The 16,213-nt window shown below is 43.5% G+C and overlaps 1 protein-coding gene across 26 annotated transcripts in view; it reads left to right on the plus strand.

Annotated features, from left to right (window-relative positions):
* The window catches only part of PCCA (propionyl-CoA carboxylase subunit alpha), a 409,555-nt gene that overhangs the window by 355,684 nt on the left and 37,658 nt on the right, over window positions 1-16,213 (plus strand). The window contains exon 23 of one of the 26 annotated variants that reach the window (XM_081548968.1): window positions 4,816-5,543. The exons of the other annotated variants lie outside the window; for them this stretch is intronic. The gene's annotated coding sequence lies outside the window, so the exon portion shown is untranslated. Of the gene's footprint in view, window positions 1-4,815; window positions 5,544-16,213 lie in introns of those variants that run through there. 26 annotated transcript variants of the gene reach the window in all.

The raw sequence follows: 16,213 nt of genomic DNA on the forward strand, positions 1-16,213 counted from the left end.
GTTGTACATGCGTCCAGGGAAGAGATACACAGGAAACTGCACGTGTGTGTGCTTAGTCGTGTCCTGACCCAGGTACTGAGCCCAGGCCTCCCACACTGCAGGTGGGTTCTTTACCACTGAGCTACCAGGGAGTATCTTTTGCATACTTTTGCTTAAAGCTAAAAAAAAGCTGTTCTAAAAAATAGAGACTATTTTTTAAAATGTAAGGTACAGGTTAGAGACTGAGGACACGTACACTTTTACAGGGCACCTACGTTTTGAGTCAGGCAGATACTTATTGATTGGCTGTTCTAGCTTTGCTTACTAATGCTCTCTAAGACCAGTTTCCTGGTCTGTAAAATAAGAGTCATAACAGCATCCACCTCATTGGCTGTTGTGAAAATTAGATGAGACAATGCACGCAGGCTGAGCTTCCTCGGTGGCTCAGCGGTAAAGAATCCACCTGCAGTGCAGGAGACTTGGGAGATATAAGTTCAGTCTACGGGTTGGGAAGACCCCCTGGAAGAGGAAATGGCAACCCACTCCAGTGTTCTTGCCTGGAGAATCCCTTGGACAGAGGAGCCTGGTGGGTTACAGTCCATGGGGTCGCAAAGAGTTGGACATGACTAAGCAACCAACACTTTCACTCACTTTCATTCTGTTGATATAACAAGCTTTTCTATTTAAAAGACCAGTGTAAGAACAAATGTATTTTACTTTACACTAATTTAGAGTTAAGTTATACTATTTTTAAAGCTATATATACCATAGATATTGTTTGTTATTTATTATCTAATGTATCTAATAGTGGAGTTAGCAAAAAGGCAACTAAATTATCCAAAGGTGACTTTGTACTATCCTCCTGCTTGGCTTACTCAACACCCCTGAAGGTCAGCAAGAGAGAAATTTGGCCTAGACTGGTCTTTTCCTGCATTCATCACTTTAAAAGGGGGGAAAAAAAAGAATGGGGAGAACAGGCTATCTTTTACTTTTATAATTTTTAATCCATCATTAAAAGTACAACTTGCTTTATGATCTAAAGAAATATCATCTAAGTCTTTATATTAGGAACAAAAGTGAGCCTTTCAGAAAAAAAGGAGCAGGGCTTAATCTGCATTAGCCCTTTGATGTATTTCTAGATTTTACAAAGCTTCCCGTCGTTCCGAGCCACACTGAGACAGACCTAGTCACATGTCCGGCAACACCGTGTTCTGTCTCCTCAGCACGTGCTGAGCTGGAGACACTGTCTCTGAGTGGCTGGGGCTGGACCATTGCACCTGGGACGTGTTAGCACAGGGGTGGGCCCCAGTGCTTCTCCAGGCAAAGGTTCTTTTTTTAAAAAAAAATTTTATTTTATGTTGGAGTATAGTTGATGAAAGGCAAAGATTTCTTAAGTTAAGGATTAGTTTGGAAAAATAAACTCTATCACCCTTTTGCTCTTCTTTTGAATATTTCTCTAAGATGTAACTGTTATTGGTATATCTCAGGGACTTTATTGAAAAGTGGAAAAATGCCAGCTGAAAAAAGGCATGTTCATCTGTGGTTCTGAACTAGGAAATGTAGTAGATAAGTTTTGCTTTTAAATTTAAAAGATCCTATATTTTGAATTCTTGCCATTTTTAGTCCCTTCATTTCATCATTTCTGTAACCTAGTTTTATGTTAGAGGTTGCTGAACTTTATGTAACAATTTCTTTTTGTTTTGTTTTCTCCTGTGATTTTCTTCCTCATGTTTAATCTTAAAAATTTTTGTTGGAGTAGCGTTGATTTACAATGTTGTGTTGGTTTTGGGTGTATGCCAGGTGCATCAGTTATACACACATGTATATCCACTCTTTTTTTAGATTCTTTTCCCACAGAGGCCATTACAGAGTATTGAGTAGAGTTCCCTATGCTATACAGTAGGTCCTTATGAGTTACCTATTTTATATTTATAACAACTGCTTGATGAGCACATATCATGTTGTGATGGTGATGGGTTGGTATATATGTCTAATGCCCTCTCTGTTGATGGGCATCATTGCCAGAAGTGGCGCTTGATGTCAGCTGGCTTCATGCACGGGAGGAAGACAATGCAGGTTTCAGTTTCGCAAATGGGAAAAGAAACAAAGCACAGAACGAGGCCTGAAAGGGGAGGAAGCGGGTCGCTGGCAGGAGCCGCCGGGGGAGGGGGGGGCAGCCTGCCGTTGGGGATTGCTGTCTGGACCACTGTGATGCAGTGTTTAATAAATAGGGAACTTCAAAGGGCTCCACTACAAGACAGTAGGCAGCTTTCCTGCTATTCTTGTATCTGGTTCAGTTTTACTATAAGTGGCTCACATCCGGTCCTCTGTGGTTTCAGACGGTCATCCGTGTTTATGATCCTAACGCTGACACTGTACGAACTGTGGCCCTATTTTAAGTCAAGAGCAAGCACGCAGCGGTCTGCAGGAACTCATCAGGGCTCTCCCAAAGCCCTGACACCTTGACCCATCTTACGGAAAGTGCTCAGGCACTGTAAGCCATATGCATGTGACTGTGTCCTCCAAAAATAAACCGAGTTTGCTAAGGAAGGACCAGAAAAACTCATTAAATGTACCCAAAGTTTTTGATGTATTGTAGTCACTCCTCACTTCTAAACACTGTGTTCAATATCCTTCAGATAAAAGCCCAAGGTTACAAAGATCACTGGAGATGCTTGGAGTTTTTCTTTTTCTTCCTGTGGATATATTTGGCATGTGTGTAGAACTTGAAGGGCCACTAGTAATATCAGTTTCTTCCAGATACTAGCCGATAGCCAGATGGAACGCAATAATAAGCTACCGGAACTCAGAAAGCAGCTATAGTTGTTTTTTTTTCTTTTTCACTATAGATTTTAACCCAGCAGGGTATTGGGTCTCCATGGAGCCTGCTGAATCCTTTTTGAAGAGGCTTCCCCAGAGATTCTGATGACTATCTGTGTATAATCACTGCTGTGAATTCTTGTTGCGTATGGTTTGGTTTGGTTCATTTTTTTTATTGTTCACTATTGACTCAGTGATAGGACCTAGGGCCATCCTAAGAAATAAAGGGTTGAGACTGTTTTACACTGGCCATTCCTGCTTTGGTGCCTATTCCTTCCTCTCACTCTCTCTATAACTTCAGAACTGGAGAGGCTACACTGCTCTAAGATCTAGCCATCTGAGCAGAGGGGCAGAGGGGTGAAGGGGAAAGGGAGTGAGTGTGCATGTGGAAGGGAGAAACTGCCCCATCCCATTGCACTCACACTAGTGGAAATGGTTTAAGGACTGGGCCTGGTTTCTGCATCAGCCTCATTGTTCTTTAAAGCACTGGCTAGTGGAGTCATCTCTTTCTCGTCCATCCTGTGTATCCTTGAGTCTTTACCCAGAACCAGCTCACTGACTGCAGCCATGAAATTAAAAGACGCTTGCTCCTTGGAAGAAAAGCTGTGATAAACCTAGACAGCACATTAAAAAGCAGAGACATCACTTTGCTGACAGAAGTCTGCAGAGTCAGAGCTATAGTTTTTCCAGTAGTCAGTTACGGATGTGAGAGTTGGACCATAAAGAAGGCTGAGTGTCAAAGAATTGATGCTTTTGAACTGTGGTGCTGGAGAAGACTCTTGAGAGTCCCTTGGACAGCAAAGAGATCAAACCAGTCAATCTTAAAGGAAATCAGTCCTGAATATGCATTGAAAAGACTGATACTGAAGCTGAAACTCCAATATGATGCGAAGAGTTGACTCAATGGAAAAGACCCTGATCCCGGGAAAGATTGAAGGCAGGAGGAGAGGGAGTGATAGAAGATGAGATGAATGGATGGCATCATTGACTCAAAGGACATGAGTTTGAGCAAACTCCGGGAGATAAAGGAGGACAGGGAAGCCTGGCGTGTTGCAGTTCATGGGGTTGCAAAGAATCACACATGACTTAGTGACTGAACAACAACAAAGCTCCCTGAGGGAGGTAGGGGTGCTCTGTCAGTTTCTAGTTGTGTCTTCTGAGACCCATACTGAACTTGAACACAGATAACCGTATTACAGATCTTCAAATCCTGATTCAAGCATGTCTAGTTTAGGTATTCCATGGGTCAGTGCCTTCAGAGGAGCAGTTCACACGAGTGTCCAGCATGAGTAATTTGTAATAGGAGCTTCTCCAAGAGGATTAGACTCCTTTTCAATCTGGAAATCCCAACGCCGGGAATTCAGCCTCAGAAATTGTTTTAGTTAGGTTTTTTTGCTTGCAGGAGATTCACATTTCTTAAACTTAGTACCAGGGAATGTGGACAGAGGCCTTTGAAGAAGGCCAGTCGTCCAGGCCCTGGGGAGTGTATTAGCTGGTAGTTTTCTGGATCTTCTGGCTCAGATCATCTTCATCCTAATAGTATAATCTTGAGCACTGGCCTGTGTTGAGCACACCATATATATGAGGCATGTTGGATTGTCTTCTCTTTTAATCTTCCTATAAGGTGAGCCTCAGTAGTGATAATTTTTCACTTTTGAGATGAAGGACTTGAGATGCACAGGCAGGAGGTCATCTTCCAGAGTCACACCGCCAGTACCAGAAACAGGACTCGACCCAAGGGCTGTCTGATGGCAGAGCTGGGCCCAGAAGTCCGTTACAAGAAGCTCCTGATGGTCTCACTCGGCACCGCCGTTAACGTGACAGCGCCCCCCGCCCAGGTCTGCCTCCATCCACCCCTGGCCTGCCTCCCTCTGCTGGCTGCAGTTTCTGCATATGGCAGGTGCACCCCAGTCTCACAGCCTCACCAGCATCCTCTAAGTCATGCTTTCCCTGGAAGCTGCCTCATTCCTGAGAGCGGGTGGCTCTGACTGGTCCATCTCATCTTTTCTCACCTAGATGTTTGGTGGATTGCTGGATAATCCAAGGTGTGCTGCCCTCTAATCCCGTCAGCCCGTACCAGGGATAGGAAGTGGGGCTGCGCAAGGCTGTGGACGACCACTTAGGATGACTCGGATGGGAAAGGTCCCAAGATTGAAGCCCACCCTGAGGACTGATGGGATGCGTTCCCAAAGATAGTTGTCTGTGATATTTACATTAGCAAAATCTTTAGAAACTACCAGACTGTCCATCAACAGGGGCTTGATTAACAGGATTACAGTATTCCATGTGGTAGGATACTAATATGTAGCTATTAAAATTATGAGCAGGTCAGCTTTTATTAACATGGAAAGATGCTATATGAACTATAGTGTGACATGAGAAAATAAGGTTAAAATGGCATGTGCTGGGAATTTCCCCGGTGGTCCAGTGGTTAAGACTCTTCACTTTCACTGCCAAGAGCCCGGGTTTGGGGTCTTCCAGGTCAGGGAACTAAGATCTCACATGCCAAAAAAAAAAAGCCATCTTGGATACTATTTTGTTTTAAAAATCCACACTTGGAAGATTGAATCCAGGAATATTAAGAGTAATTTAGGTAGAATTTTCATCATGCTCTTTTGGTAACATTTGTTGTTGTTGTTGTTGTTGTTTTTTATAATGAACATATATTGCTTATAAGTGCAGCATGTTTGACAAACATATCAAGGTACAGAAATTGTATAGTGAAAAGTAGCTGAAATGAAAAATATTGAAACAATGAAAATAAGACAGAGGCCACAAACTACAGATGATTACATTTACTCATATAATAGATAAGTTAAAGGGGCATAACTGTGTGAACTTTGTTGAAAAGCAGTGTTATTACTAAGGAGATAAAAGGAGAAAACCACATTTCTTTAATATAGTAACACTCCAGGTTTCTGGAAGTATTTCACCATGGATTTTTTCCCCCACTGGGAATAACTGGGGAAGAACTTGAGAATTGCTGGTTGAGGTGTCATTAAGTTCATGACTTTAAGTTTATTGACTCTTATATATTATAGAATTCTAAGAATTTCATTTTGCTGATCTGTGTGTGTGTAGAACAGTTTTTGCCAAGCAATGTAAATAGTAATAGCACTCCCAAAAAAGGTATTCTATTTCATATAAATTTGGGAAATGCTAGGTTCAATTAGATAATGCTTTGTTTTGTTTTTTTACTTTAGGACATCTCAGTCTTTATTAAACTGATATTCATTTTGAGTGTCTAAGAGGAAATATTGAATGTATTTCTCAAACTTATTTTGACCACTGAATCCTTTTGAGGCAAATGACAGCCTCACCACTTACTTTTGTGAATAAAGCTTTATTGGAACACAGTCACAGCCATTTGTATATGTTTTCTTTGTGGCTGCTTTCACATTGTGGCAAGAGCTTAGTTATGACACGCAAAGCCTAAAATATTTACCATCTATCTGGCCCTTTATAGAAAAAGCATGCCCATCTCTGCCCTAGATGGCTAATTGTAGGTAGTTATGTGTGCAAATTAATTTTACCCTCTCTGTTTTGTGCGCTAGCATTAATACATGCAGTTAAAAATCTACTATAGGTAAATGTGTGTGTGTGCATGTGTGTGTGTTAAGTCGCTTCAGTCATGTCCAACTCCTTGTGACCCTGTAGACTATCACTTGCCAGGCTCCTCTGTCCATGGGATTCTCCAGGCAAGAATTGTGGAGTGGGTTGCCATTTCCTCCTCCAGGGGATCTTCCCAATCCAGGGATTGAACCTGCGTCTCTTGTATCTCCCGCATTGGCAGGCGGGCTCTTTACCACTAGCACCACCTGGGAAGCCCATTAAAAATCGAATATAGGTATATGTATGTGTGTGCATATGTGTATATATTTTAAAATATTGTAAGAATTTTATCAACTAACACTGTTAACCAAGAATGAGTAGAAAGGCCAGCCAGACTTGTTCATTATGTTTTTTTGTGTCAAAACAAAATGCACTGGACAATCAAGAAGATAATTTTGTTTAGGCAGTTATAAAAGGGAGAAGTTATTAATAAGGTTATCAATGAGGAATGTCTCAAAGGAAAGGGAGGGCCCGTGTTGTGTAGGGTCAGGTACACAGGAGGCATTGGGAGTCTTGTGGGATCCACAAGGCAGAGTGGATGTGAGTCTTGGCTGACTCATGGGAAGGGAGAGTGCCGCCTTGCCTTTAGCCGTTTATCAGACACGGGTGGAGGATTCTGTAACTCTTTCTGTTTTCTAGGAACACAGGGCTTGGGGGAAAGTCAGCGTTGTCAGCTATCAACCAAGTTAATAAATATCATCCAATACCCACTTGTATATAGTTCTGACCCTAAAATATGGTTGTTTTCTAATGTTCTATCCAAGGCCACCTCTATCTCTTCCTATATTTTGTTTTGCATGGCTTCTCTTGTCTGTGTCATAGTCAATACAGTTTACGATAAGTCATTGCTTATTGAAATAGAGACAGCAATTATGAATTAGAGCAAATAGACACATCCAACTTTTTTTCAAAAGGAAAGTGGTATCTATGGAGTAATATAAAGGGATTGGTTACATGTCAGTTTGCTATTTCTGTGATATTACTATCATTTTATCCATCTGTAAAAATCTTTATAATAAGAATGATTGCCACAGGCCTGCTTTACTTTTTGAGTCAGTCCCAGACAGCAACAGTACAGGTCCCACTCAATCAATAAGGCAGAATAAGACCCTCACACTTTGAAGGGAGATTAGTACCTTTTGGAGCATGTATCATTTGATAAGTCTGTTTGAATGGCTACAGTGATGAGAAGCATCCTCCAATTACTTTGAACTAGGCACTCTTCTAAACATTTTAAAGTTTTTTTGAAGTACACTCTACAGACAATAACATTTACACCTGTGAGTTACAAGTTAATGAATTGTAGTAAATTTATAGAGTTGTGCAACCATCACCACAACCTAGTTTTTGGAAGATTTCCATCACCCGAAGTTCCTTTCTGCCCATTTGCAGCTAATTCCTGCTCCCACCACCAGCCCCAGGCAATCACTGTAAACATTTTATAGTTATTAACTACTTTACTCCTTGGAGCACTGCCGTAAGATGGGTTACTGTCATTATCTCAGTTTTACTGGTGTGGAAGTGAGACAGAGAGAGCCCAGGCTGTTAGGGGCCAGACCCTCCGAGTCACTGCCAACCTGGGCTCGTGTACGACAGAATCCTCTGAAGGGCTTGTTAGCCTGGCCCACCTCAGAATCCCTGGTTTCTTATAGGTGGGGTGAGGCCCCCAAATCAGCCTTTCCAGCAAGTTCTCACTGATAATGCTGGTCAGGGGATCCTATTTTGATATACAATCTCAGACAACTTGAGAAAATTGCCACTCTTGCAATGGGTCTGTTTTGTATTCTTGGTGAGCAAATATTGCTCGTTCCAGAGCAAGGAAATGTATGTCATGAGACTAAATTATCATCATAACCACTAAATTCCATCTGAAAAGTGATGTTTGCCGTCACCTTCGATGTGGCATTGAGGCTGGTTTTTTGTGCACGTACCGTGTCTGTCCATCATTTTGTAATTTCTAATCGAAATGAATTAACATCACGTGACTCAGCTGTTGCCCTCTCTGCCCTTTAAAAAGCAGACAGCTATTCACAGCAACAAGAAGCAGAGCCAAACTTTGTTCTCATGCCTCCAGTCACAGGCAAAAATGTAAAGGATAATTTACCCAAATAGAAGAAAAATAAAAAAAGAATTAAAAAAAGACTGAAAGGAAAGTACTGACTCACTGCAGACAGCTGCAGAATGTTGCCCTTGGGATAGAGGTTAACTGAGTTGTGAAATAATGGCCAGATCTCACACTCGTAATAACTTTTTCTTAGCCCTCGAGAAAGCGCCTCCACTTAATGTGAGATGCTTGGCAGAAGGTGGTGCTGTTTATCGGCTGGCTCAGCGGGGAGGCCTGGATTGAAAGCTCTCCGTTTGTACAAACTCATTTGCATTCGGAATGCTTTTTATTTTAAATCGCCTCCAAATGTAAATATTTTGGTATCTTTTCCTGTATTTTTTTTTTTTTTAATAAAATTGTTTTAGTGACTAGGAGTCCATGTAAAGGTGAGTCCTGCGGCTTTCCGTCCCCACCAAGAGACAAAGGGGAAGCAGTAGATGATGCCAGAGAGATGCGGAAGTAGCTGCCATTGAAGAACCAAGCAGAGGTCAGCTGGAGGCCCCGTTTTAGAAGCTTTTCGGAATGCAGGAGAAGAAACACTGAAAAAGAGGTCCCTTTGCTTGGAGAGGTGGTGGTCCGATATGATTCTTAACAAAAAATCAGCTGTTTGCTGCTCCTCGGTAACTGCTCCAGTTGACTGTCCTTCTTCTAGACCGCAAAGAACAGTGGAGTCTGTGGAAGGGTGTCTGCTGTCCCACATGGCGAAGGGCACAACGGAAGTGGCCCTAGGACGGCCTCCTTGAACTTCTCACCGCAGTGGGGGGCCCACCCGGCCTTCTGGGCCGTCCAGAGGCCTCATGCGTGGGTGCCAGCCAGCACCTGTCCGGGGGCAGTCGACTAGAAGCGGCCCTTTTAGAGCCTTCAGGATCCCATCAGCTCCTCTGAACGGAGCCTTTCCAGAACCCGTCTCAGTACATCTGAGCTACAGACCAAGAGGGGGACCGGGCTTCTTAAGGCTAACGCTCACCTTGATCAAATTCGCCACCCTTACAGATACCGTTAGGGAAGCAGGTGGGTTTACCTGACACACAGCAAGCCAAATGCTGAGACGCCCAGGTTGGCAGCTCAGAAAGAGTTGATTCACAAGGTAGCCAAGCAAGAAGACGGGAGAACAAGTCTCAGATCCGCTTCCCTGGCGACCCCATGGACTGTAGCCCGCCAGGCTCCTCTCTCCATGGGATTCACTGGCAAGACTACTGGAGTGGGTTGCCATGCCCTCCTCCAGGGTATCTTCCTGACTCAGGGATCGAACCCGCATCTCTTATGTCTCCTGCATTGGCAGGAGGGTTCTTTACCACTAGCACCACCTAGAAAGCCCCACATGTGAAGAGGAGGGATATTTATGGGATAAACAGGGTGGTCTTAGGCATGGGGAGAGGTGAGGTGAATCCAGGTTCCTGTAGAACAACTGGGCTTCCTGAAGCTGGGAAAGTATGCAATCAAAGACAGGAGGGAAAAAGAGAAAAAATAAAGCAAATATTATCAGCAAAGGCAGTTTACAAGCAGAGGGGTTTTAAGAAGCTGTTCTGCTGTCCACTGCTCTGCAAGACAAGCTCGAGAGACCCTGTGAGCCTTCGGTCTCTATGAACTCTGTGGGTGTGGTTTCAGTACCCCGACCCCAGGGGTCTCACACTCCCAGGGTGACTTGAGAAAGCCCGCTTGTGGTCCAAGTTTGGGTATATAGAGCCAACCAAAATAAAGACTGAAGAAGTGGTCGTTGACACCTGTGCAGACCCCAGCCTTCTTGGCATGAGTGTGGCTTGAATATCACAGGATGTTAACGTTCTTCCATCTTTTAGGAAACGTGATACCTTTCAGTCCTGTGCCTGGCGACTGCTATTCTCCTCCTCTCCCGCCCTCCACCCCCCACTTGCTGGCTTTCAGTTTCTCTTTAAAGTAGACTTTATTTTTTTTCCTCCCATTTTTAAAAACGGCTCTATTTTAAATTGGAGTATAGCCAATTAGCAATATTGTGATAGTTTCAGGTGCACAGCAAAGCGATTCGGCCATACCTATACATGTATCCTATTCTCCCCCAAACTCCCCTCCCATCCAGGCTGCCACGTAACATTGAGCAGAGTTCCCTGTGCTGTACAATAGGTCCCTGTTGGTTCTCCATTTTAAATGCAGCAATATACATGTCCCTCCCAGATCCTAAGGGATAGTTAGGGAGTTTGGGATCAAAGTAGACTTTAGGATGAGAGTCAGTTCTGGGTCATCCAGCTGTAGAGAGCAATGGTGGATAAGAAAGCAAACGGGAAAGGTTTCTGAAAGAGGAATAGGTAATATGATGCCAAGCTTGACTTTCCAGCACCCCATCCTTCTCCCAGAACATTGTCTCTTCCAGGATGGCAGTCAACGTGAACTTCCCTGAGACATGGAGAGCTCAAGATGCCAACCTAGGCAACCTTGACTGTAGATTGGAAATTCTTTCTGCACCTTACAACATTGATGCTTTTGAACTGCAATGCTGGAGAAGACTCTTCAGAGTCCCTTGGACAGCAAGGAAATCAAACCAGTCAATCCTAAGGGAAATCAACCCTGAATATTCATTGAAAGGACTGATGCTGAAGCTGAAACTCCACTACTTTGGCCACGTGATGTGAAGAGCCAACTCATTGGAAAGGACCCTGATCCTAGGAAAGATTGAGGGCTGGAGGAGAAGGGGCAACAGAGGATGAGATGGTTGGATGGCATCATCGACTCAATGAATACAAGTTGGAGCAAATTCCCAGAGATAATGAAGGACAGGGAAGCCTGGCGTGCTGCAGCCCATGGGGTCGCAAAGAGTTGGACATGACTAAGCAACTCAACAACAACAACATTACAGATACTTCTAGCCTGACCTACTGTTGAACTTTTCTGCTTGGTCAGCTGGCCTCCTAATGATTCCAACTCTACATGACAGGCTGTTCTCTCCTGGCTCTTCCACGCCTGAATCGTAGCATCCCTGTCCAGGAAAGCTCACTGCTAACCTCTGCCCTGCTGTGGAATTCTAGTCCAAGGCTTACCGCAAGTCCTGTCTTCTCTACGTAAGTCTTCGTCTGACTCCCTTAGGCCCTTTCCTCTGAAATTCTGTAATATTTCATTTTCTTAACACATAGACCCAGAGCAGTTTGCTGGGAGGGGTGCCTCAGCCAGAGACAGTTTTACCCTGGGGACATGTGGCAATGTCTGGAGACGGTCTTGACTGTCACACCAGGGGAAGGGGGGTGCTCTGACATCTGGTGGGTAGAGGCCAGCCTGAGAAACCCGACCTTCAGTGTTCCTAGATCTAACCTACGTGACATAAGAAGCTCTATCCTTGGAGTATTTGAAGAGGAGATCTTAGATATATTTGAGTATATTTAGTGGTGAAAGGCTCCCTGCTTCACAAGGCTGCCCATTCTGTTGGGGAGCTCCACTGGAAACCGTCTCCTTGTGTCAGGTTGGAATCTGTCTTCTGGGGCCAACGAGTGGGTTCCTTCCCCTTCCTGGGGTGTCTGTAGAGCGTTCCTTGTGATTCCTGGCAGTTCCCACCCACATCCCTCCCTGGTCCCACGGCTTACACCTCTGCAGGGGCATCTTCCCCAGATGTCAGGGTAAACCTGCAGACAGCAGACACGACGTCTTACTCTTCTGTTTCACAGCCCAGTAGCTAGTACAGCTCATCTTGTGATCGAAAATGCTAACTCTGCAATGACCAACCCCGTAGAGTTGATACCACTGCTGGCAGAGAGCATTCAGAAGGTATACCAGTTGTAATCGTGGTGCAGCACATTGTCCCTTATATTTTGTAGGGTACTTGTAGGATGGTTGCCTTTAAAGCAGAGATGGGTTTTTTACTTTGTAAAGCCTGTGAGAAGAATATTTATTTGTAAAGTAGGGGGATAGCTCAGCATTTTTTTTTCGGTGTTCTTGCTTCTCACTCATGATTACACTATAAAGAAACTATCTTTTACTGCTCTGCTGTCCAGTTTGTTGGGTTAATTTGGGAGATAGTGTCAGTGACCTGGAATTGTGCCAACTTCCAATTAACACTCTGTGTAACCACTGATTGCACTTTAAAAGTAATTACTGCAGATTTTCTCATCAACCCTGAATGTATTAATAGCATGTACTTTTCTAATCCTGCATTTTATTCTTCTCATCTAAAAGGAAAGTTTTCTTTAGGTTTTTGTAGTGTAAAATGTTTTCAGCTTACCTTGATATAATTTAAGATTCAGGGAAGAGTTGCAAAAATAGTAGAAAGAATGTTCATATAATTTCATCAGTTTCTCAAATGCTAACATTATACTGTGATTGCTTTATCGTGTTGTCTCACCCTGTCTGTATGATTGTTTTTCTCTGAACCATTTCAGTAAGTTCCTAACAATACGTAAATGTGTATTTTCTAACGAGAAAATGGCTATTACCTTTTATAATCACAGGGCAGGAAATTGACATTGATAAAGTATGATTAACTGACCTACAAGCCTTTCAAATTTTTCTAATTTTCCTACTGAGCAAGAGAAAAAAAATTTTTTTATTTCCTGCTCCAGAATCTAATTCAGAATCACACTGCATTTAGTTTTCTTGTCCTTTCGTCTCCTTAGTCTAGAAGAGTTCCTCAGTCTTTCTTTGTCTTTGATGACCTTTACATTTTTAAAGACGGACCATTTATTTTGTCGGATGTCCCTCAATTTAGATTTGTCTGGCGTTTCCCCATGGTCACCCTGAGTTACCCATTTGGGGCAGAGGTAGCACAGAAGAGATAGTGTGTCCTTCCCAGCGCATCGTATCGTGAGGAGGGGCAGGTTTCTGTTTTCCCGATTACCGGGGCCATTGCTCTGGTGACTTGGGTAAGGTGGTGTCTGGTTTCTCCACTTCTGTAAAGTTACTGCTTTCCTTTTTCTATTTGTCTGGTAAAGGAGATAGACCCCCTAACCCGGTCACTTCAACATAGTATGGTAGATAAGACAGACAGATAGCCAGGGTGCTCTCGGAGCCTGTACGTGGAATTTGGGGAAGGCTCCTGAGTTGATGACACCTTGACTAAGACTTAAGGAAGGATTATGAGTCAAGTGAGCAAAGGAAAGTGAGGAGAATATTCTAGAAGGATGTATTACCACAAACACAGTCATGGAGCCATGAAGCTGCATAGTGTGTTCAGGAATCTGCAAAGGTTGGCAACTTGAGTTCTCGGTTTGAATTCTCAAATCACAGAATTCCCAGGAGGGAAACCGAGGGCTCGAGGTCTCATGGGAAGCTGGAGGCGGAGGCCGTGCTCTTTGTCAGGATTTATGGGGTCTCTTTGCCTCAGAATTTCATAGCTGTCCCTCCCCTAATTCACATAGAGCCAAAACCAGCAGAAAAGTGGGATATTGGGAGCAGGGGAGGAATCATAGTATTTGGTAGTCACAGAAGTTGTATCATTAGGATGTACAATTTATATTTATTATACTGAAAGTTGGTTTTCTTTTCATGGTAAAAGTGCAGGTCGCTCAGTCATGTCCGACTCTTTGCGACCCCATAGACTATACAGTCCATGGAATTCTCCAGGCCACAATACTGGAGTGGGTTAGCCATTCCCTTCTCCAGGGGATCTTCCCAACCCAGGAACCGAACCTGGGTCTCCCACATTGCAGGTGGATTCTTTACCAGCTGAGCCACAAAATTCCAAGAATACTGGCGTGGGTATCCTATCCCTTCTCCAGCATTTCTTTTTGTAGAAAAGTAGTATTATCTTTGCAAAGAGTTGTCCCTTTTCTTCTTTCCTTTTTTGAATGTCAAAATTAATGAAAATAGAAAGATGAAAAATCGTGCAAATGAAACAAAAGACCTGATTTTAGCTTAGAAGTTTATATTGAGAAGCCTGCTGTTCGTTAGCTTGAATAAGTAGTTAAAATTGTGGAATGGGAATGCATTGTAACCTCTTCTCTGACACTCAGTCAATTGAATTTTTAATTTTGGTGGCAAAATGTACTGCCTTACCTAGGCATGAGGTAGCAGATACAGCCAGAGTGGCCAGGACTTTCCCAGACTCCTGTCAAAAAGGTGACTTGCCGAGAGTGTTCAAATTAAATTCATGCCAAGACACTTGCTCTGTTTCCCCGATCAACGAGGTCATCTCTGCAAGTTGAACATTAGTTATTCTGTTGGCAAGAAAAAGAGTATGAACCTCTGTCTAAATTTCAGTGACGTCTGGGCAGAAATGTTTTCAAACTAATTCCTTGAGGTTTGCAGGACCCCTTAAATTTCTCTGTAAGGGAAATCATTGGGTTTGAGGTTCGTAGAATCTCTTTCTTCAGTGCTGAAACTTTTCCTAGTTAGTGCTTTTTGCCTCCTGCCCACATGGAGACATGTATAGCTCGGCCAAAAGGATTATAGAGTCTTTTCTTTTTTCCTCTACACAACTGAGTGTCTTCTGTGTACCAGACTATGATCTCTAGCTTGTGGGGGGTTTTACCATTTGTCAGAGAAGGCACAAAAGAGAGAGAGAGGCCAACCACCAATCAGCAGCATCCATACTCATAACTGCTGCTGCTGCTAAGTCGCTTCAGTCGTGTCCGACTCTGTGCGACCCCATAGACGGCAGCCTACCAGGCTCCGCCATCCCTGGGATTCTCCAGGCAAGAATACTGGAGTGGGTTGCCATTTCCTTCTCCAGTGCATGAAAGGGAAAAGTGAAAGTGAAGTCGCTCAGTCGTGTCCGACTCTTAGCGACCCCATGGACGGTAGCCTACCAGGCTCCTCCATCCATGGGATTTTCCAGGCAAGAGTACTGGAGTGGGGTGCCATTGCCTTCTCCGATACTCATAACTAGAGAGCCTGAAAAGAAAAGCTTTACACAGTTCACGTGGCCAAATAGATTCTTTTTAAAAAAAATTGAGATAAAATTCATATAACATAAAATTAACCATTTTAAAGTGTACTATTCTGTGATATTTAGCACATGAACAGTGATGTCATCTCTGTCTATTCCCAGTGCATTTTCATCACCCTAAGAGAGTACTGTATGCCCTCTAAGCAGTCATTCCTCATTTTCCTCTTTCCCTAGACTCTGGTAGAAAGAAGAAAAGTGTTAGTCACTCAGTTGTGTCCGACTCTTTGCAACCCCATGGACTGTAGCCTACCAGGCTGCCCTGTCCATGGGATTTCCTAGGTTAGAATACTAGAGTGGGTTGTCATTTCCTTCTCCAGGGGATCTTCCTGACCCAGGGATAGAGCCTGGGTCTCCAGCATCTCAGGCAGATTCTTTACCATCTGATACACCAGGGAAGCCCAGACTCTGGTAACCACTGGTCTACGTTCTGTCTCTGAGTTTCCCCATTCTCTAGGTCCTTTGACTGTGTGGATTACAATAAACTGTGGCAAATTCTGAAAGAGATGGGAATACCAGACCATCTGACCTGTCTCTTGAGAAACCTGTATGCAGGTCAGGAAGCAACAGTTAGAACTGGACATGGAACAACAGACTGGTTCCAAATAGGAAAAGGAGTACGTCAAGGCTGTATATTGTCACCCTGCTTATTTAACTTATATGCAGAGTACATCATGAGAAACGCTGGGCTGGAGGAAGCACAAGCTGGAATCAAGATTGCCGGGAGAAATATCAATAACCTCAGATATGCAGATGACACCACCCTTATGGCAGAAAGTGAAGAAGAACTAAAGAGCCTCTTGATGAAAGTGAAAGAGGAGAGTGAAAAAGTTGGCTTAAAGCTCAACGTTCAGAAA

This window comes from Giraffa tippelskirchi, chromosome 12, assembly GCF_054371585.1.
Source record: "Giraffa tippelskirchi isolate mGirTip1 chromosome 12, T2T-mGirTip1v1.2.pri, whole genome shotgun sequence".
NCBI lineage: Eukaryota > Metazoa > Chordata > Mammalia > Artiodactyla > Giraffidae > Giraffa > Giraffa tippelskirchi.